This window comes from Rhinolophus sinicus, linkage group LG02, assembly GCF_036562045.2.
Source record: "Rhinolophus sinicus isolate RSC01 linkage group LG02, ASM3656204v1, whole genome shotgun sequence".
Classification (NCBI taxonomy): Eukaryota; Metazoa; Chordata; class Mammalia; order Chiroptera; family Rhinolophidae; genus Rhinolophus; species Rhinolophus sinicus.
Window position 1 is genome coordinate 3,947,000 of NC_133752.1, and position 22,710 is coordinate 3,969,709.

Consider the following 22,710-nt stretch of genomic DNA (forward strand, 5'->3'; position numbering starts at 1 on the left):
CCAAAGGATCTTGTTACGTGGGGGTATAAAGAGCAGTGCTTCCGTTTCCAAAGAAGCACACACTCCAAATTGGTGCTCAGAGCGAAGCGTGTGCTTGGCTTCCAGTGGTTTCTGGTGGAAGAAGAAAGACATCCTGGCACTGTTATACCACACTCTCTCCCCTTGAGATGGTGGGCGTGGGCCGAGTCATCACTTCCAGGAAAGGAGGGAAGGTGGCCAAGTGTGACAACCAGCCCCGAGCCAGGGGTCGTGAGGCCTGGCTGTGAGTCCTGCCCACCTACTGCCTATAATGCCTAGCAGAGGCCCTTCCTTCCCACGGGTGTTTGTGGCGTGCCTGCGATGTGCCGGACACTTGGTTTCCGTCCTCTCAAAGCCCACTGGGCAGGGATGGTAATCATAGATAATTATAGAACATAGATAATTATAGAATACCCTTACCTCTCTCTGGGTCTTTTTCCCCATCTGCAAAATGAAGTGTTTTCAAAAAAAATTTTTTTTAGCAGTTAAAGCATCCCATCCCAATATACAAAAGAGGGAACTGATGGTTTATTATCACATTTATTTTATAACTTAAAAATGATGGCACTTACGAGTTATAAGGTCAGTCAGTGAGAACAGTGAGGTTGGGTTGCTTTGACGAATATAACTTTCTTTTTTTAAAATTAAAGTTTATTGGGGTGACAATTGTTAGTAAAGTTACATAGATTTCAGGTGTACAATTCTGTATTACATCATATATAAATCCCATTGTGTATTCACCACCCAGAATCAGTTTTCCTTCCGTCATCATATATATTTGATCCCCCTTACCCTCATCTCCCACCCCCCGCCCCCCTTACCCTCTGGTAACCCCTAAACTATTGTCTATGAGTTTTTGTTTCTCATTTGTTTGTCTTGTTCTTTTGTTGTTTTTGGTTCATATACCACATATCAGTGAAATCACATGGTTCTCTGCTTTTTCTGTCTGACTTATTTCGCTTAGCATTATATTCTCAAGATCAATCCATGTTGTCACAAATGTTCCTACATCATCTTTTCTTACTTCCGAATAGTATTCCATTGTGTATATATACCACAACTTCTTTATCCATTCATCTATCGAAGGACATTTTGGTTGTTTCCATGTCTTGGCCACCGTAAACAAAGCTGCAGTGAACATTGGAGCACACGTGTCTTTATGGATAAATGTTTTCAGATTTTTTGGGTAGATACTGAATATAACTTTCAAAATAAGGTTTGGGGTAACAGCTGTTGTCTTCACAGCCATGGCCTTCTGACTGATACCAGGCTTTTGTTGTGGTTGGGAAAATATTTTGATTGAGAATCTTTACCTACCACATTTGCAATCAGTAAGGTTTTTGTCAACAACTTGTAGTCTCGGGATATATTTCACTGGTGGTGACAGGAGAGGTGTGCCCTGAGACCCCCAGGAAGCTGAGTGACCACCTGGCAGCCCAGATCTAGTGGGGTCTACAAAGGGCTAACATTTGAGTTTGTACGCTGTTTGTGTAGTTTAAAATTATTACAGCTAAAAAATAGATTCAAGTACCTGTTGCCCCAGCCCCTGACCCGTGACCCCCCAAGCATCTTCAGGGAGCACTGGGCTCCATGGAACGTGGTTTGAAACCCAGGCCTGGTCTCCATCTCCCAGTGCTCCGAGGTGCTGATGGTTCTGCCCCATGTAAGATGTCAGCCACCATCCCTTGACAGGTACCTGTGTCTGTGAGTTGTCATCTGCCCATCGGTGTCACACTTGGTTCTTTGTTCTCTCTTAACCCCCAGGTGCCCTCACGTTCCTATGTCTGGGACCTGGGGAGACAGAGCCCCCAGGACTGTCAGTGACCAAACCTAAGGACTGTATTAGGGCTGGCATTTGCCTCACCCCACATCTGAAGGTCCTGTCCACCCGCTCCTTTCTCAGAATGGTTCTTGAGTTATTGGGAGTGTTTGGGAAGGGGAGCAATTGTACCAAGAAAGAGTGATATCTTTTGGGAACTACACCTGGTTATGTCACTCCTTTGCTCGGTGAGCTCCCCACAGCCCAGAATGAAGTGTCACCGCATCTGTGACCTCATTTCTGGATGTTCTTGCTTTTATCAGCTGTCTTAGTGAGCTTGGGCTGCTACCATGTTTCCCTGAAAATAAGACCGGGTCTTATATTAATTTTTGTTCCAAAACATGCTTATGTTCAGGGGATGTCATCCTGAAAAATCATGCTAGGGCTTATTTTCCATTTAGGTCTTATTTTTTGGGGAAACGTGGTATAACAAAATACCATAGGCTGGGTGGCTTAAACAGAGAAATTGATTTCTCACAGTTTTGGAGGCTGGGAAGTGCCAGATCGAGGTCCTGGCAGATTCACTTCCTGGTGAGAGCCCTCTTCCTGGCTTGCAGACAGCTGCCTTCTCACTGTGTGCTTGGAGGTGGAGAGAGAGAGAGAGAGAGAGAGAGAGAGAGAGAGAGAGAGCTCTCTGTGTGTTTTAGGAGGGCACTAATCCCTTCATGGGGACTCCACCCTCATGACCTAAGCACCTCCCAGAAGCCTTGTCTCCAAATACCATCACATTGGGGGTTAGGGTCTCTATCTATGAATTTGGGGAGGACACAGCCATTCCGTCTATGACACCGACCCCTACCTTAGGGAATGGTCTGCCTTCCTTGAACTTGCCAGGGCTCCTCTGTTCCTGCACACCTGTGTCCCCTTCCTAGTATGCCCTTCCTGCTGTCTCTAGAGGCAGCTCGTGCTCATCTCCTCAGGTACTGCCTTGACGCCCAGGCCCTGCACATCTTTCTTTCACATCCCTGGCCACACTTGGGGCTCTTGGTTTTCAATCCTTCTTTCTCACTGTCTAGAGCTCAGGGCCTGTGTGGGATTCATGCCTGAGAGCCCTGTGCCCAGCACAGGTCCTGGCATGGCAGGCACCGGGATGCTGTTGAGTGAATGAATGAATGAACAAATGAATGGAGCGTGTGGTCCTGCTGCTTTCCATGCTTCAATGCCCTTCAGCCTTCTTTTGACTCCTGTCCTTTGTCTGCATGTCCATGTGTCACCCCTGCCAGGGCCTGCTTCAGATATTCCTTCCCTTCCTCTGCCAGGAAGAGCGCCAGCTCTCCCCCTTGTCACCTGGCCTGTCTCCCTCACTCGACTAGAACTCATCAAGGGTGTGGGGGAACCACTGGGATTCCCAGTCCCGGGCCAACACATTGAAGGACTCAGCAAATGTCTGCTCCTGATAAAGTCTGCCTTGACCATCTTCCTTCCCCACCAAGCTGGTAGGAGCCTGGTAGTGAGACACCTGGGTCATCGTAGTGCAAAGGCCCCAGACCTGTAATTAGTGTCGCTCTTCAAGCCCCTGGTCTTCCTACCTGTCTCAGCCTCACACCATTCCCACCCCCATCTCCCAGTTCTGGAGTCCCGGTCTTGAGAGAAGCCAGGACATATGAGCTCTGTGTCCCCCCCCCCCCAGCTCTGTGCACCCGGTGAGCACTCAGGAGGTGTCTGCTGGGCAGTGCCCCCGGCACATTAAGCCACATCGAGTGGCTGGTGGAGAAAGGATGTGGAAACCACAAAAGAACTTGCTCTTTGCTTGAACGTCACCAGCAGCATGGCTTGTTCTCAGTGCTGTGATTATGTGACTCATTTCAGCAGAGGTGGGACAGAGATGACCTGATGGCTGGGACCTTTTCTGGGATTTCTTAAGGGGCCCTTGCACATCAATAAAGGGCCAGCAAGTAGTGGCTGAATGAATAAAGGCTTTATATTTAGGTGGGGACATGAGCAAGTCCTTTACCCACTTTCAGCTGAAATTTTGTCCCTACAAAATGAGGAAAAGAATACATGTTTCTCCAGGACCTTGTGAGTGCCAAGGTTATGTGTGTAAAGAACTGGTGACTTATGGCTGCCTAGGGAGTGGCAGTCATCTACCCCAGGTGCGCAGACTGCCTGGGGTTTAGTTAGTTGCCCCCAAATGTAGTTACTTAGGCCTCTCCTTGGATGAGGCAGTGCTTGGGCCACTCCTGTGGCTCCATCCTCAGGGCCTAGTTAAATATCTGGTACCTGGAAGCTGTGTAGCAGAGCAGGTAAGAACAGGAACACTGGAGCCGCCTGGGTACCACCTCTCACCTCTACTTGCTAACTGGGTCACCTTGGCCTGGTCATGCTCTCCAAGTGCCCCTTAGCCATGGTACTTCACCCTTCCTACTGGGAGACTAAAGTGGGGTACTAATAATACCCATATCATAGGGCTGCAGAATAATATATACTTGGGAAACTCTGAACAGTTTCTGGCACAGAGTAACAGCTGTATCAGCAGGTACGGTTTTTATTATTACTTGGTGCATGTTTGTTGAATTGTATTGCATTCTGACTGACGGGAGTGTGGGTGCCGCCATGATATTTTATTTTTCTTGCAGCACAGGTATTGGTTCCCATTGCTCATCCCCACCTCAAAGTTTCTCTCCTGTTCAGCATCTGGTAAAATTTTATAGTGAAAATCTAAGAAAAAAAGAAAAGTTCACATGCACAGAGTGTTCTAAAGGAAGTTTCATCATGTTTTTGTAAATGTGGATAAAAAACTCTCATTCCTATATTTGATGAGAATTTTGTTATGTGGGTTCTGAGTATGAGTAGCAATTTTATCAGAAATTGTGTTTGTGAGTGTGTTTGGTGGGAAATTGAAGTAAGTGCTTTTCTGATGATATCGGAAGCTTTTCATGAACTGGAATATTTTGAAACTACTGTTTTATGGAAGTGTTAGGGCTAATTCAGTGGCATTTATAATAATTTGCTGTCAGCATGCTTTTTGGGAGGATGATGGCATAATGTGCAGGAGGAAGCCTGGCTGTTCATTCCTGAAAATGTTCGTAGATGTCTTCTAAGAGCATGCCAGGCAAGGTGCTGGGTCCTGAGGCTAGAAACCAAAACTGACACAATTCTGTGAGCAGTAGGGATGTGGCCTTAGAGTCAGACAGACCTAGATGCAAGTCCTGACTCTGCCACTTACAAGCTATGAACGTTGGGAAGTGACATCACCTCTTTGAGCTTCAGTTTCCTTACCTGTCAAATGGGATAATATTGTCACCTGTTTTACAAGGTTTTAGGGGTGGATTGAGATGGGTATGCCAAGCACATTGCCTGGCATAGAATAGGCCCTTATAAATGGCAGTTCTTGGTTTAGCTGCTTCTTTTAGTGACTAGGGGCAGGAGTGATGCCCTGAGAGACCCATGACGCGGGGCCACCCCTGCACCACTTCCTTTCCTTTGTTCTATGTCTGGCAGAACGGGCAAAGTCTCTCTTAGCAGAGGCAACGCCTGTGTCTGGGGGCGAGAGGTTTGGTTTCCTGTGGGTTTGTGGCTTTGCAGCATTGCCCCATTGGTCGCCCCCATGAGAATTTCTGGAAGGCCAAGGAGACAGGTGGTGGTGGATGGCGCAGGGTCTCCCAGGAAGGACAGCCAGCATCCCTCCACCCCCACCTTGACTCAGCCTTCCTGTCCTGTACCATCCAGTCTGACTGTCAGCTGTCCAGTAGCGAATGTTCCCCTGGGCGGGTGCTTCATGCTCCTCTCTAGGCTTCTCCACTGTGATGCAAGAAGGCAGGAGGAAACCGAGGCCCTGGGAGGCCACATAGTCATTTAGCGATCAGAGTTCGTCATGGCGCCTCCGGATGAGAGCCTGGCCCTCTTTCCGCCCACACCGGGGCTTTCCAGGTGGCCTCAGCGACCGCAGCATAGGAGGCTGAGGTTTGAGCAGTGGGTCCTGCATGTGAACTGCCAGAGAAGATTTCATTTCATGAAAAGAACAGCTACTCTTTATTGTTTTCTCTCTGAACGTATATGCTAATTTGATGTTTTACCGGGGTCATGCTGTACCAGCTTTGTAACCTGGCCTGCTTTTTCCTGCTTTTTAAACGCAGCAACTCACTCTGAAGGTTTCCCCACGACTTGGTTCCTTTGCAGTAGTTTCTCCATCCCTGGGAAGGGGGGGGGTAGGGACAGAAAGCAGGTGGTGGGCGTGGCCAAGGAGGCAGCGTGAAGGGTCAGGACAGGAAGCGGAAGGGGAGGAGTCAGGCTGTAATTTAAAGGCCAGTGGCAGGAAGTGGAGCCGGATGTACCGGAAGCGGAAGGGCCCCTGTTAGCGTTAGGTGGTTAGGGCTAACTTCTCTTTTCTGCACAAACTTGTCTTCGGAGTTGAGGAGGCTTGGCAGGGGAGGGAGGGGAGGAGTACGGGCCTTAACATGTGAGAGGCGTGGAGGAGGGACAGTCAGGTGCTTCCCGGCCGGCGGAGATGGTGGCCCTGATGTGGGTAATGGCGTTGGAGGGGAGCGGAGGGGGGTCGCACTGCTGTTAGGGGAAGACGGCCGTTTGGTATGGCTGTTCTCTGGATCCATCCGCAGACGGGGCTGCTTTGCATTAGACCCTGCAGTGGTCACTTGACTTCATTTGCTCTGTGCAGGGTTATCTCTGGCTCAGGCGACGTGACTTGATGGAAGTTCCCACAGGCATTAGGGAGGGAGCCAGGAGTCTCCTCTGGGTCTGACACTGAAGCCGAGGCTTTCTGGGGAGGGTCCTGCCTTCAGGGGCAGGAGCCTTGGCAGTCCTGGAGGGCTTCGTGGAGCAGGTGGTGATGTAGTTTACAAACCTTTACTAGGCTACGTATGAAGCCGGGGTAAGAGGAGCGCAGGGTTGGCAGTGAAGAGGCTGGGTTCAAACCCCGCCTCCCTGGGTACATTTGGATCAGACACAGCCTCTCTGGGCTCCATGTCCCGTTCGTACAATGGGGAGGTGGGACCAGATGGTCTTTCTTCACATCTCTTCCAAGTCTGGAGCTCACTAATTCTCTGCATCAATGTTTGCTAAATATTTCCCCCTTTGGGAAGCCTGACGTCTGACTACCAACACTCTCTTCCTCCCCAAGCTCCCTTTGTGATTTCAGGACTCCAGTGGGTGTCCAGGAAGGGTCACTGTTCATGATGACAAGGGCTGTGCCCTGTCCACCGCTTTGAAAGACTCCAACGCTTTCCGGCTCCCAGGTTATCAGTGCGGGTTGGAGGTTCACCCACGGGGACGGGGTGGGCTCAATGAGGCACGCCCTGGGGCCTGACACACACCTGTCCCTGCATGTTGGTGGGGTCTTAGGCCAGTCAGTTAGCCTTTGGCAGCCTTCGTTTCCCCGCTTGTGTACATGGAGGCGTTACTGCCCAGCCCTTAATCTCCTTGGCCTGACTGCCCCATTCTGAGTGGGTCAGGGTGACATGACACAGTGCTGCTTCCCACGTCTACAGAAAAGTAGGCCAGTGGGTAGTAGTAATGAGCTTGGTAAATGTTTAGAAGGATTCAAAAGTAGATTAATAGTACAATACAGCTTAACGGGAGCTTTAGGAATTCTTCTCTGTCCCCATTCACCAGGGCTGTAAATAGTGTCTGGTTTTGCCTCCTAAAATGTTCTTATTCATGGCTCACCTCAGGCCTCTTCATCCCTTACCGGATGAGGATGCAGCCATAGCACTGTCTCTGCCTCCAGGGGGCCCCCTCCAGGCAGCCCTCAGTGTTGCCTCTGAGCAGCTGGTCTGAAATGCATAGGTGTCTGACCTTTTCCTCCCAGGCATAAACCTCGCCATGGTTCCCTGCAATGCTCAAGGTCAAGTTCAAGCCCTGTAGGGATTTATAGTCCTTCCTCCCTCTTGCTAGACCTCCAGTCACTCCAGGGCAGCACTGTGACTTGTTCATCTCTGTATCTTTAGTGCCTAGGAAAGTATCTGGCACTTAATTGGTTCTCAATACTTGGTATTGATGCTACTTATCATTACGTGTTAATGAGCAGGGTACCTCATCCTCCGTTAGGAATTTGAGTTACAGACCTGTGGCTACTGTATTATTATCTTACACGGATGAGGAAACAGGTTCAGAGAGGACAACAGTCTTGATGGGCTTCAACATGATCGTTGGATAAACATATGCTTATTCTAGTAACCTCTGTAAAGGGAGTCATGCGGCGTCTATTACTTTAATTGAAAAGAAGACGTCTGAGCCCCGAATCCGGTCTTCCAGGTGCAAACAGCCAAGGTTTGGCAGGCAGGTCACAGGTATGGGCTGGGTGGTGTAAGGCAGTGTCCACCTGCCTGGGCAGAGATGGGTGGGAATCCTGCCTGGTGCCAGCCGGGTGAGTCCTCAGCTGAAATCAGGCCACCAGTCTTATCGCCTGTTCATAGTGTATCAGCGATGAGGCAACAGTGAGATGCTTGCAGGACGATTTATTACTTCGTATCTGCTGATTTCTAGTCACTGTTATTTCCCACTGTGAACATAAAACTATACAAAAGTAATGAAAGTATTGCAAAAAGAAAAAAATTGGCATTCATTTTTATTCCCATCACCCTTCAAACTGCTGTTTTAGTGTTCATTTCATTTTTGTCCCGAGACAGTGTGCATGTAGAGAGATGTGTGTCGATGAAATAGTTTACTTTTTATGTGGAATGAAGGGAGCCTGTTTTGGAACTCACTTATTTGTGCTCTGGTTCTATCACTGCTGAGCTGTGTGACCTTGGGCCAGTTCCTCAACCTCTCTGAACCTCCATGGCCTCAGCAGTCCCTTAGAGAATGCCACCCCCCTGTCAGGGGTGCTGTTGTCTGATGTTGGTTGGTTTGGCTGTGAGGAGAGTTTGAGGGATCTGTGGGAAGGGGCAGGTGGGGGACAAATGATGAAGGGCCTTGTCTGGGCCAAGGGGTTCGGTTTTCACCCTGAAGGCAGCGGGCAGCCAAGGATGGTCTGTGAATATATTTTACTGGTTTCTGATTCTCAGAAAGGTAGTGGTAGTCTCCAAGATCAAGGGACCTTGGATCAGAGCTATGCATGGCTCAGAAGCCGTGGATGAGGGGGTAGGTGGGGCAGAGAGTAAGGAAATGGCCAGTGGGGGACAAATGGTGGGGGGAGACAGAAGACACCAGTCCTCAGCAGGAGCTAAGCAGGAGCTGGGTGTCGGGGCCTAGGTGGGGAGTACCCAGGGACCAGAGCAGGAGACTAGGGTATAGGCCAGGGGGTGGTGCGGCTTTGTGTTCCCAGGAGCCCTTTCAGGAGAGCCTGGGGATAGGCTGCGAGCACCTTGTAACTGCTCTAAGGGACCTCAGGGAAGGCGGATGCTCTACAGGTGGGGAAACTGAGGCCCACGGGGGCTGTGTGACTTCTCTAGAGTGACTAGGCAGATTGAAAGGTGTGAGCCCTGGTCCCCTGCTTTTCTGCATGATTGCCTGCTGGACCATGCTGCCAACTCCCAAGGACAGAGGGACCCTACTTTCAGGTGTGTGGCTTGTGATTTTTAGCAATAGAGCCAGAGACCAGGGCTGGCATCAGCTGAGGATTCGTAATCATGTATCCTCATGCCCAGAATCCCTTCCAGCTGGCCTGCCCAGTGACTTGTCAGCGGTCCTTTACCTGCAGAGGCTTGTGATTCTTGATTGTCATTATGTTTCACTTTTCCACTTGATACCTTGGGGAAGTTTGTGGTTCAGTGTACCTCTGACAGATGAAGTCACATCCTGCACACAACTGCTCTTTAATAGTGCTCTGAGCTCAAGACAGATAGTCTTTTTGCTGCATGGGGCATTATTTTGACATTTGGTGATATTTGAGTATGAAATGTGTCAATGATAAAATTCCCTGGTTTTGATAATTGTGTTGTGATTGTGTAATGTCCTTGGTCCTATGAGATGAAAGTCACAGCATTGAGGACAAGATGTCATGATGTCTACAGTTCACTCTCAAATGGTTCATAAAAGTAGACACATATGTATAGAAATGTATCTTTATAGATAGAATAAGCAGATCTGGAAAATGTGGGCAATTGGGGAGCCTCAGAGAAGGAATAAGGAATTCATTGTATGTTCTCAGTACTTGCTGTAGTTTTGAAACTTTGCAAAATAAAAAGTTTGTGAGAAGCGCTCCCATGGGAGAGGTGCCCTGATGACCAGTGGTCAGCACCTGTCCGCCCTGTGGTCTCCAGCTCCTTCCGTGTCTCTGCCACCTATTCAGCCCACAGTTCAAAAATAGAGGCGGAAGCTTGTGATGAAAGTCATTCCTCCCTCTATAGAGAAATCATTACATTTTTAGACTTAGCTTTCAGACCGACTTTCCTTCACGTTTTCATTTCTCTCCTTCCCTTACATTTTTCTTAAAGTTTTATTGCCTTCTAAAATTGACAAAGTAGTATTTGTGGTTGTAATTATTCAAAAAGAGAATAGAATAAGGAAATAAATAGACCCTCTTTTTCTCCATCCCCTGGGGGGTAACCTGTGGTAGGTGGAACCCTGTGAACGTTTTCCTGTGCTGTGGAAACACATATAAATGTGCGGACATCTAGTAGTAGGGCTTGGTGTCATCATTTTTTTTTTAAATCCTTTGTTGACCTGGTTGGCCTCCTACTTCTCCTTGAAGACATAGCTTCCTCCAGGAAGCCCCCCAGGCTCTGAGCGCTAACCTCACTCCACTGCAGTTATCTGATTACAAGCTGCCTTCCCTGCCAGATCATGGGTAACACGAGGGCAGCAGCTGTTTCTGTTTCACTGTCTGCACTGGATCTGGGAGCCCAGGAGATACACAGTCAGTGTTTGCAGAGTGAAAGGATGGGCAGGGGAGGCATCCTGGGTGAGGAAGCCATATGAGCAGAGCCTTGCAGTAAGAGAAGCCTTCTTGTTCAAACACTCCTCCTAGCCCCTGGGAGGAGACTCCTGGGCATCTGGGGACAGAAGGTCACTTTGGGGAACATGGCCACTGCCACCCCAGGGTCCCCATGCCCTGGCTGATTCTATGGCACAAATGCCCTGTGTTGGCTGGGTTGATGCGTGGCCATGACCTACCCAAGGGCGGGGCCAAGACTGGGTCCTCTCTTCTCCCCAGGGCCCAGTAGGCCTGCTGGGAGTCTTGGGGGTGACAGGAGGAAGCACAGGCCAGGGATGAAGCCGGGTAGGATTTAGAAGTGGGCGTGGCTTGGATCTCTATGTTTCCGTGATCCCGCTTCCTTCTCCTACAGGCACTGTTTTCTGCAGCTGGGGTTTATTAAGGTTTCTGCAGATCCTCTGATTGGTGCCAGGGGACCAGGTCACTGCCAGCTGGAGGAAGCTGAAAGTTCAGCAGGACCTAAGGCTGAGGGGCTGGCTTCTCAGCCACTGTGTTGGGGCAGCAAAGAGAAAGCATCCCTTTCCTGAGATGCTTTCTCGAGCTCGCGCTCCCGTTCAGGCCGGAGGAGTCCCAGCTGGTGCTATGGTGGGACCATAGGCGTTAGAGCATTGGAGTAACATTTCAGAAGGATTTGTGTTATGGGAGGAGAGTGGGGCTGGGAATTCCTGCATAGCATGGTGTGGCATGGTTCTGGAAGCGTGGCCAGTGTTATTTGGGGAATTTACAGAGAAGAAGTGAGGAATTCTGCTTTTCTGTTGTTCATTATGAATGATAAATGTCAATAATGTCTGGCTATTAAATGTCTACATAGCTTTGCAGGAATACCCAGGTCACCAGCTTCAAAACAAGTATTTTCCCCATTCAATGGAGTAGGAAAATGACTTTGGAAAGTCAGGGCTTGTTGACTCATTCCTGATTTCGTGGCAGGCCCTGTCATTTGGGGATGAGAGAAGCACAGTCCTGCTTTCAAGGCACACCTGTTCTAGGTGCTTTATGAGATTGAATCACCAACACCCAGGACATGTAAAGATTTCTCTCCATCTTACCACACCAGTCACTATTTTGTACTCATGCCCTTGGCATTTGGTTCTGAATAAATGCTGAAGTGATTTGAGCAGGCTCTGTATCTTTTTCTCTCGGTATCTTGTCTGCTTGTCCACCTAAGTTGACATTCTTTGATGGCTCGGACTATATTGTGAATACCCGGTGGTGATGATGGTGGTGCTGGTGGTGCTGATGGTGATGATGGTGGTGGTGGTGGTGGTGGTGATGGTGGTGTTGGTGGTGATGGTGATGGTGATGGTGGTGGTGATGGTGGTGGTGGTGGTGTTGGTGGTGGTGGAAGTGATAGTAATAGTGGTGGTGATGGTGGTGGTGGTGGTGTTGGTGGTGGTGGTGATGGTGATGATGGTGGTGGTGGTGGTGGTGATGGTGATGGTGGTGGTGGTGGTGGTGGTGGTGGTGATGGTGATGGTGGTGGTGGTGGTGGTGGTGATGGTGGTGATGGTGATGGTGGTGGTGGTGGTGGTGGTGGTGATCACAGTGGTGGTGGTGAGGGTATGTATATATTATTTTTAAAAGTTGTCCTAAAAGCAGAACTCCCCATTGGAAGAGATCCCTCCAATTGAGAAATGGTTCTGTCTCCCTTCTTTGAGTGGTGGGTTTTTCCCCCCAAGATTTATCCTTCTAAGCCCAGGCCAAGAATTGAGGTGCAGCCCCAGGCAGCAGGGGCGGCTCCATGAAGTCCTAGAAGCTCAGGTTGGAAGGCATCTTAGGGGCCTCTCGGAACAAACCCTGCTTGGGGTAGGTCCTAAGTTGAACTAAGTAGCTCTCCCTTATCCCTCTGTTGTCTGTCCATCCATCCATCCACCCCTCTCCCCCAACCCCAAACCAGGCCCCCCCCGTGGCAACCTGTGAGAGAGATTGGGACACTGAGATGACTTAGACCCAGTTCCTGTCCTCAAGGAGCTCAGTCTGATGTGAAAGAGTTAGGGTTTGCCAAGATCACAAGTGCTAGGATGGAAGGAAAACTCGGGGGTTGTGGGACCCCCGAGGGGGACCCTGCCCCAGCCTGGAAGTTGGGACAATCACCCATATGAGGTTTTATTGCATTCTTTTTAATGATTATTAGTTTCAGGTGTACAAAACAATGTAATAGACATTTATCATTTATATCGCTCACACAGTGATAATCCCCTCCCCCCATCTACTACCCCTCTGACATTGCACACAGCCATTACATTTCCACTGTCTCAATTCCTAAGGCTGTACTCCGCTTCTTGTAAATGTGTATATATATATATATATGATTGTAGTTGACATTCATTATTGTTCAGCTTCAGCTTCAGGTGTACAGTGCAGTGATCAGGCATCTACATCATCCCTGAGGTGGTCTCCCTAACGGGACAAGTGTCCATCGATACCCTACAAAATTATTGCATTCTTGAATGGCAAGTGTTGGCAGAACAAGTTGAGTGGAGCATTCCAGGCTTGAAGAGCTTGGACAAGGGGCATAGCAGGCCTGGGAGAGAGGAGAGCCTCACCTGTTCCACAGATGGCGAGACACTTGCTGTGGGTGAGGCAAAGATGCGGACCGAGAGGCTAGCTGGGAACCCCCTCCCCCAGGCTGCATACCCTCAGGACCTAGGTCAGGCTGGTTCAGGAAGTCTGCTGTGGCCTAGGATAGGAAAGCATGACAGATGGCAGAGGCAGGCCCAAGTGTCCTTCCAGTTCCTTCCTTGTCAGCCTTTCTGTGCCCAGGTGAGCTCCTTGGGCTGGCAGGGTTTCACGGAGGACCTCACCGCTGTTTGACAGGAACAATGCCGGCTCACGAGCCCATGCCATCTGTTTCCTAGGACCAAGCACCGTCAGCTGGTCTGTCTGGGGGTGTGTCCTCTCACCTGGATGGTGCACAACAGCCTCCACCAGCCTCCCTGCTTCCACCCTGAAATCCAGTCTACCTGGTAGCCAAAGGGAGCTTTTTGAGGGGAAATAGACCTTGCTTGTGCATTCAACAGTAATCGAGCTGTGCGCAGTCTCGGTAGAGGGCACACAGCACCCCCAGACGACTCCCAACCTTGGGGAGGCTGAGGCCCCCTCTTGTGGGGATTTCGCTCATCTGTGATGACTTCTGTTTCCTTAGGGTCCTCCCGCCCCCACACAGTGGCTTCACATTGTGGGAAGAGCATGGGCTGGGGTGGGACAAGCCCGGGTAGTTTATGTTCCGTGACTTCTTAGTGCCGGGGCCTCCCTGTTTGGGACGTGAGGATGGTATCAGCGTCCCTGTAGGGGGTGGATTGGACAAGACGATGGGATGTAATGCTCTAATGTGGTGCCTGCAGAGGTCAAGGACTCAGTGACCCTGAGCAACTAGGATGGCCATGTCATGGACTAAATATGGCAACAATCAGGGAAGAGAGTGGGCAGGAAGGCGGGTCAGTGGTGTCCAAGTCAGACAGGCAAAGAAGTCAGATTACAAGACGCAGGCTCGGTGTGGCCACGAAGAGGCCAGGGCACGTGAGTGGGGACCAGCGGAAGTCAGGAGAGGTGAGTGGAGGTGATTGGCGGCCAGTGGAGGCAAGGGGGGGAGGGGAAAGGAGATCAGGGAAGGGGTGTGGAGATGAAGGGAGGTGTGTGGGGGCTCGTGGAGGCTTGGGAGGCACAGGGGCCGGAGCCACACTGCTGGGAAGTGAGGAGGCGGTCCAGTGGACAGGTGGGGACAGCCGAGAAGGCCTGTGGAGAAGCAGAGTGAGGCAGAGGTTGGGGGTGTTTGGGACAGGGAGAGGTCTTTGTTTCAGTGGGAATGACCCGAATATGAAAAGCTGGTGCTGAGGAGCCCCTGGAGGGGGGCGGGGGTGACACTTCAGCAGCCAGGAAAAAGGGAGCTTTGGGAAAAAGTGGGAATGAGAAGGGGTCCAGGGCCAGGGAGAAGACGGGGGTGTTGATTTGGGGGTGCAGGCTTGAGGGGGATGCTGTCTGGTCCTCAGTTCGGTTTTCTTCTGTGTCCTTAATATTATTTTCTGCTCTCTCCTGCACAGACTGCTATTCATTCCTAGCTCCTTTTGATTTGATTCTAAGTGGAATCAGCTTCTAGTTTTATCCACAAATTGGTTACTGCTGGTATATAGGAAAGAAAGTGATGGGGTTTTTTTTGTCACTTAGCCCTATCCAGCAACTTCAGGGGACCCTAAAAATCCCATTAGTATATTTCAGACTGGATATTTGGACTTTCACCTCAGTGCCGCTGATTTTTCCCTCTGACCCAGTTTCTTCTCCCTTTCTGTTTTCTTGGCTCAAGCCTCCCCTCCCCCTTTCCTCTGTTCTTCTCTCCTTCCCCTGCCTTGATAGGCGCTGTCAACCTTCTCTTTCTAAGAATTCTCTTTGTTCACACTGCCTCCTTCCCCTGCCCGCAAATGGAAATAGCTTTCTTGGTTTATCCTGTTCATTGGGGCTGTGAGGTCAGCAAGTGTCTCAATGTGGGGTTTTTCCCTGAGACTGGGATCACAATATGACTCGCTTTTCACACACAGCAGGTATGACAAATCTTCCCACAGCCGCCACGGTTGATTTAACCTCACCATTTCCATCTTTATGGGTTATCCCCTTGTCTGATTATTCCCTTAGGGTAGATTCTGGAAGTGAAGCTATTGAGCAAAAGGGATCCATATTTAAAATTTTCACAGAAATTGCCAGACGGCGCTCCAGAAAGGTTGTGCCAATTTGTACCCACCAAGAGCGATTGAGAATAGCAATTCCCCAGAGCCTGCCAACAATGAATATTGAAAAATCTTTGCCAGTGTGCTAAGTGAGAATTCTCGTTCCGGTTCTCACTCCTTGGTTACCAGTGAGGCTGATGTCGTGTCATTTGTGTACTGCCCATGTGCGTTTTCTTTCTTTGGGAATTGCTCCTTCATTATTTATACTAATGCTATTGGCATGTCGCTTAAAGCAATTTTGATTTGCGATATGTTACAAATACTTTTTCCTATCTGGCAATTTGACAGTTTTGCTCTGATGCTTTTCCTCTACAGAGGTTTACCATGGGTGTCTTCTGTGGGTGCTTGGGCATTTTGCCTCCTTCAATACAGTGTTTCTCTGAAAATAAGACCTGGCTGGACCATCAGCTCTAATGCGCCTTTTGGAGCAAAAATTAATATAAGACCCGGTCTTATTTTACTATAAGACCTGGTCTTATAATGTAATATGATATGATATGATATAATATAATACCAGGTCTTATATTAGTTTTTGCTCCAAAAGACTCATTAGAGCTGATGGTCTGCCTAGGTCTTATTTTTGAGGAAACATAGTATTTGTTTTCAGAAGATGTCTTTGTTTTGGGGTTTCTTTGTTTTTATTTCAGTTTGCAATCCACCTGCAGGTTGTTTCGCTGTAAGGAACTAGGTGGGTATCCAGTTGTATTTGTTCCCAAATAGCTAGTCCTTTCGCCTAGTACAGTGGGGTGGGTCAGCTGTTCCCTGTCCCCATTTGTATGTGTTAAATTCTTGTGTCTGTCCTCCGATCTGTGTTTGCCCTTTATCTTCTGTCAATTTGATCTGTTGAGCAGCCCATTTTTTATCCCTAAGGAGAGAGACAGAAACTTGCAGCTTGAAGTTTTCAAACCGGATTTTCTTTCCCAAACTATAAAGATGGATTTCCTATGTGGGGAGGACAGCTACTATCTGGAGGACCCAAAGACCCTGTGGGGTGATCGCCCCTCCACCCCAGCCCCTCTGCAACGTCCTCATTCCTTCTTTCTGTCTCATCATAACCCATCTGTGGCTTCAAACCCAAACTGTTGTTTAGCCCACAGGCAGTTGCTTCCACCTCGTCCAGCCAGACCCTGGGCCGAGGCAGCCGGAGGAACTCAGCGGGGCCTTTGGAAGCCTGGTCCCCGCTGTCTGGCTCCACCACCGTGAGGTCTTCGTGGGCCTGTGTTCATCTGTGGCATCTCTGAGCTTCCTACCTGGAAGCAGGTGGGCAGGCAGACAGCTCCACCCCCCTGCCGTCCCTATGCTGGAAGGTTCTTGGCCATGTTGCTTCAGGTTTGAGGCTGTGATCACCGGTGGGAAGCGGGAACATGGCTAGGGGAAAGCTGGGATGCCTAGGGCACACACTGTGGCCCATTCTTACTATCCTCGCTTTCCAGATCGGGATGGAGACAGAGCAGAGTGACCTGGCCAGGGTGCCCCCTGGGGAAGGGGCAGAGCCAGCCAGCAGCTGTCTTGGACACGCCATGTGAGAGGATGACCATCAGGGGCAGTGGAGCTGGGATGTCGCCCAGGGCTGGCCCAGGACCAACCTCTAGCCCGTCCTGTGGCCTCCCAGGAAGACCTTGTAGGGAAACCCTGTAGCTGATGCTGTCAGAAGCGCCCCAGGTGAAGAGAGGTGGAAGTCTGTCATTTTCATCAGATACTGGATTTGCATCTCAGCAGCAAAGCATTGGGTGACCAGGGTTGCTAAAGGCTTGGAGCAGATGGCACTGCATTGATTTTTGCAAATCGTAAGAAAGGGAATGCACAGCAATCTGTTCGCTGTGTCGGCATCTGACTTTAACTTTTCAAATCAGTTATGGACTCTGTTAGGTATTTTATTAAATCTGTGATGCCGTCAGTTGAGAGATGCGTCATTATTTTTGTACCACTAAAGAAAGGGAAAATCTAACGCTGCCTGTTCAGTGATGACAGGGTTAGGTTGTAAGACACATTGTGATTTCAGAAATGTTACAAAGTGAAAACATGTGCCTTAGCATCAATGCAGCAACATGGTAGTGTTCACTCGGCCATTTGTTGGCGGACCATGTCCAACGGCTGCCTGTCCAAGGGCTGGGCACAGAGGGGTGAAGATATGTTCCAAGTCCCTGCTCCCCAAGAGCACACAGACAGGTCTGATACTAACATGCTGATGGATCATTTCATAACAGTTTGTTGATTGATGGGTCCATTTAGTCACCAAATACCTGTTGAGCACCTGCTATGTGCCAGGCACTATTCTAGGCCCTGGGGGCCCCACAGTGAACAAAACTACTCACAGAGCTGAGTCTTTCCAAGGCCATAAGTATGCATCCCCAGCAGCAGCTCTCAAATATTGCTGGGCAGAGAAATTTTCGTGCAGAAATTCCGATTGCCAGGCCCCATTTCCGGACGTTGCCTTTCATCCCGTCTAGGTGGGACCCAGGAATCTGCATTTTCACAAGCACCCTGGGAGATCCCGGGGCAGGAGGACTTCGGGCCGAAATGTGAGACACAGCGCTTCAGTGTCATGAGTTTACCGCATCCCATTGTATAAACGCTGTTCTTCACAGTCCCTTTGCTTGTTGGCTATTTAGCAAATACTTAGTGCGTTTCTTGTTTCCCCTGTTGTAAACAACACGTCCATAAATGTCCCTGCAGCTGAATCCTCCGGGGTTCCTTGGGCAGCGGTACTTGCGCTGACTTTTTAAGGGCCACCGTATCTAGCCCTGGAGCCTGACTGCCTGGTTCCTTCCCCACTTACTAGCTGGCACTTTTGAGCAAGTTCCTGAACCTTGCCATAATTTTCTCATCCCTGAATCGGGACGGCAATGGCGCCTACTGTTTAGGGCTATTGTAAGGTAACTGGAAGTGCTGAGAACAGAGCTGACGAATGCACAGGAAGGCTCTGTGCCGGCCGGCGGTGGCGATGGCACTGACACTGCATTGCCAGTGGAGGAGGGAGTGCACCATGCAGTGCCCGGGCACAGTGGTGGCTGGGACAAAGCTGGACACCAGCAGCTTTGATGCTGGAGAGTCGCCTTTGTTGTCACAGATCCGATTTCAGCCTATCTGCCCCATTGTCACCAGAAACTGGTCTGGATGTGTTTCTCTGCTCACATCTCCCTGTCGTCCCACTGCCGGAGGGTGAATTTCCTTTAAACACTGCACAAGAAGGAAGGCCCTTTAGAACTTAGCTCTGGCTCCATCTAACACCCCCACCCCACCCCGTGGGCTCCATGCTGCTATGTGGAGAGAGAGAGTCTCTGAGGGGAGACTGGTGGGAGTTGATGATTGAACTTGGCCATCACTCCTTGTCCTCTGAGGAATGAATAGGAGTTTTCCAGGTGGAGACGGAAGGAAGGGCTTGTCTTGGCTGATGAACCGGCCCACACAGAGGTGTAGCAATATGTTTGGGGTGGTGTCAGTAGATCGTTAGGCTGAGTGTGGGTTGTTGGGGGAAGGTTGGATACTGAGACATTGAGAAGAAGGTGGCTGTGGGCTGGGTTGAAAATGGGCCCCGTTTGCCAGCCTGCAGAGCTGGGTGTTTGTTGCTTCACGTGGCAGACCCAGCATTGTAGGGCTCTGATCATCACAGTTTCCTGTGTCTGCTCCTTTAGGCTGACATGCACCCCCAGACACTCATTTTCTATATATTCCTTTAAGGACTGCAGACATCTGACAGATTCCTTGCCTAATTGCTAAGGGCACAGAGGTTTCCCTTCAATTATTTAGCTCGTGGTGAAACAGGGACTTGGAACACTACCCGTCAGTCTTTACCATCTTTGTGGTAAATTGCTTCTGGGAATACAGACGTGCCATCTTAGAGGGCCTCGCTTGTAAAAGGTATGATGTTAAAGTGACCGAGTTACTAAAATACCGTTGTGGACTGAAGTGCAGGCAGAAGCCGGAGAATTCGGAGCGCCTCTATTCCGTGCTGCCTCTGCACTTTCACCACGTGCTTCTCTTCTGTGTCACCCGGTGTTCTGCTCTGCTGTGTGCCTTCTCTCTCCCTCTGGAGTGGGGGCCTTAAATGCAGTGTTTCTCAGCCCTGCAGAACATAAGCAGGCTGCCTTCCCAGGGTGGGTGGCGGGAGTCTGCGGTCACAGATGGAAAGATGGGCCTTGAGTCCTCACTGTGGTTCAGCAGTCAGTATTTAGTAAGCCTGTGCTGTATACAGGCACCAGCCAGACTGTCAGTAAGACGTGCAATCCAGACTTTCCGAGCTGGAAGGGGCTTCAGAGAGTGACTGCTTCGTTCAGTATTTCTCTGTGGGAGTGCATGGCTCGCTTGGTATATGAGAAGACTGTAGGTGGCACGTGGACAAACATTTCATTTTAGTATTATTTTAGTGTGCATTAGAAAAGATATAATTAGCATGTTAAGCCTGTGATTTTTGTGGCTATTATTGCTTAGAATAAGGCTAAAGTAGTATACATGTTTTTAAAATGTCAGTCATTTTAAAGAAAAATATTAAATAAGTTGCAAAGGGGTGTGAGGGCACTCTTGGGGGCTCCCCAAAATGTTCTCTATCTCAATTGCTGAAACTCTTCGAGCTGTGCACTTAGTAAAGTTGACCTGAGAACGTCAGCGCATGCTGTATGTGTTTTATCCAGCAGCTGCTGGATGACTGAGGTTTACAAACATCGTGCAGCCCAAATGCTCATTTTTCAAAGGAAAAATGAAGGCCCAGGGAGAAGCGAGTACTGGTGATGTTGGACAGGTGTTTGGGCCAGGTGCAGGGAAGGCTGGGTGGGGCTTGGCTTTCCGGCTTTGGCTTGGATCTGCCTGCTTAGTGTCTAAGAAGGTGGGCATGGTGGACGGGCATGGGTGTGGCCTGTTCCAGGAAAACCGACTGTCCTCAGATGGGCAGTTGGGTGGTGTGGGTTTGTTAGAATGGCTAAGGAGTGTCCCCTTCTGTGAGGGGATTCTGAGGACCTCCCACTGCAAGTGTGAAGCTTTATAGGTACCATGATCCAAGGACCCGCGTTTAAATTTAGGGCGCAGACAGTCCTGTGAGCCCTCCCAGTGTTAGTATCAGACATTACGTTTGCTCTTTTAGAGACGGCCTGCGTGGTGAGGGCTGACGCAGACTTCCCATGCTGGTCTTACGTCATGGCACACAGAACAGCTGCACAGTTCCCCAGCGGGTTGTGGTTGGGGTGGGGGTACTGGGAACACGGCTACAGGCTTTAATGCAGTTTGCTTCAAGGTGGATGGAAATAGGGAAGTGAGGACAGCTTCTCAAAGCTGCAGCGGGGTGTCCGGGCCAGAATTCGAAGAACTTGGGCCTTCTTTGCTCCCATTTATTAGGGCATTGTTCGTTAGGCTGTTTTATTCCAGGTTGATTCATTGGCTCCTCCCTCTGTCCCTCCCTCCCCCTCCCCCTTCCCCTCCCTCTCTGTCCCCCTCCCCCTTCTTCCCGCCTCCCCCTCCTTCACCCCTCCTTCTCCTTCCTTCTCCTTCCCCCTCCCTTCCCCTCCTCCCTCCCCCTCCTTCCCTTCCTGAAGTGGTTCACAGTGTCTCAGGCATAGCGTGAGGACTGCAGTGGTCACCAAGTAATCATAACAACAGTGGCTACTGCTTAGTGCTTGTCTGTCATGTGCCTAGCGCTGTGTTAACTGCCGTTACTCATTGTCTTCTCACAACAACGCTGAGTTAGGGATGGTTATTATTTTTTTAATTTATTGGGGTGACAATTGTTAGTAAAATTACATAGATGTCAGGTGTACAATTCTGTATTACATCATAGGGATGGTTATTTAAGCATCCCATTTCACAGAGGTGTGTTTCCTGAGCTCGCCAAAGGACAGCCTGCTGCAGGTGTAGAACCGGTGTCTTCCATTGGGAGACGTTATGACCATCTTGCTAAAATGGAGGGACTTATGACTGGGGTGTAGATACGTCATACCTGTCCTCTTCTTCCTGTCACATCTAGGGAGCTGATTTTAGAGACCCGCGTTTTCAAAGGTGCTTTTTAAGGGCCTTGCTTCCTGCCAGCAGTATCAAGGCGGTTTTCTGGGGCCCAGGTGGAGCCTTTCAGGTTTCAGGGAGGAAGCCAGACTGGCGCTGATGCGCGCTGTGGACTTCGCGGGCTACGTGTCGAGATCGGGAGGCCTCTGAGGGCCGGAGATGCTGCCTCCAGCACCGACAGTGGAAGGTGTGGCTCTTCCTGGACGCAGAAACCACTCGGTTCAGAAAGAGGTCTGTGGCCCTGCTGCGTCAGGCCCCGGGCAGGGCCCTGGGGACAAAGGTGGATGAGCCACTGACACTGCCCTTGAAGCTCACGGCACAATAGTAAGGTTTCAGGTAGATAGAACTGGTGGGTGGGCGCCACTTCCCAGCCCACGATCTGGGGCAGGTCACTTAATTTCTCTGGGTCACAGTTTCCCCTTCTCTAAAATGGGGGTCAGCTGGAGAGAATAATAGCACCTCCTTCAGAGAATTACGGAGATCACTGAGCTAATATGCATTAAGCGCGTATGTAGCACTTGGGATTTGCTCATTACTCTCTGTCTCATTCACCGGTTATCCGCAGAGCATATAGTACGTGCTCCACAGACTATATGACATTGGCCTTGGAGGATTTGGGGTTTAAGCAAGTGGAGACTTGAGAAGAGGGGGCTGTGTTTCCGGCAGGCAGGGGCAGTGGAAGGGCAGAGGTGCCATCGGGTATCGTCACTGAGGTTCTGAGACAGACTTTTGAGCCCAAAAGAAGTGTTTGGCCTGGGCTCCTCCAGCATGGTGGCAAATGAGGACCTGCTCTGTGCTGGTGGGGAGGTGACAGGTGCAGAGTTTACAGCCTAGGAGGGAGAAAAAGACCCCAAAGGCAGTATGAGAACTTGATATAATTTGGACTTACATACTGAGCAGACATAAATACTGACTTTTAACTTAGGTAATTTGCTTGGTCCTTTGTAAATTCTTTGGAAGAGAGCTGAAGTGGACGACATTCCTTCTACCTTGAGCACATGTGGAACAAACTGACTTAGAGTCAGACCCAGACTCAGTATTCTTACCTGGGCGGCCTTGGCCCATATCACTTGATTTCACCGAAATGCTGTAAAGTGTGAATCTTTCTCAAATGTAAGACTTGAGGGTCAAGTTCAATGGTCTCCAGAGAGCTGGGCTTGGACAGAGTGCCCACCCACTACTGGTCCTTTTCCTTTGGGAAGAGGGGCGTGGGAATGGAAATTAATTTTGTCGTCTTTTTTAAACCCTTCAATTGTTTTTCTTTGATTAGCATGCTTTTACTGTTATCGTTAAGAATATGACTTACAGGGCCAGCCCTGTGGCTCAGGCGGTTAGAG

General features: G+C 49.8%; 1 protein-coding gene and 1 long non-coding RNA gene across 9 annotated transcripts in view; both read left to right on the plus strand.

Moving 5' to 3' along the window:
* JAKMIP1 (janus kinase and microtubule interacting protein 1) overlaps nucleotides 1-22,710 on the plus strand; it is a 102,477-nt gene that overhangs the window by 12,830 nt on the left and 66,937 nt on the right. The gene's annotated exons all lie outside the window — the stretch shown is intronic.
* On the plus strand, nucleotides 6,023-20,857 carry LOC141569132 (uncharacterized). Of its 2 annotated transcripts, none has more exons than XR_012492530.1 (3): nucleotides 6,023-6,298; nucleotides 16,476-16,714; nucleotides 16,819-20,857. It is a non-coding gene; the product is annotated as an uncharacterized LOC141569132 (long non-coding RNA). The 2 variants fall into 2 exon arrangements; XR_012492523.1 differs by lacking the exon at nucleotides 6,023-6,298 and adding an exon at nucleotides 12,207-14,216.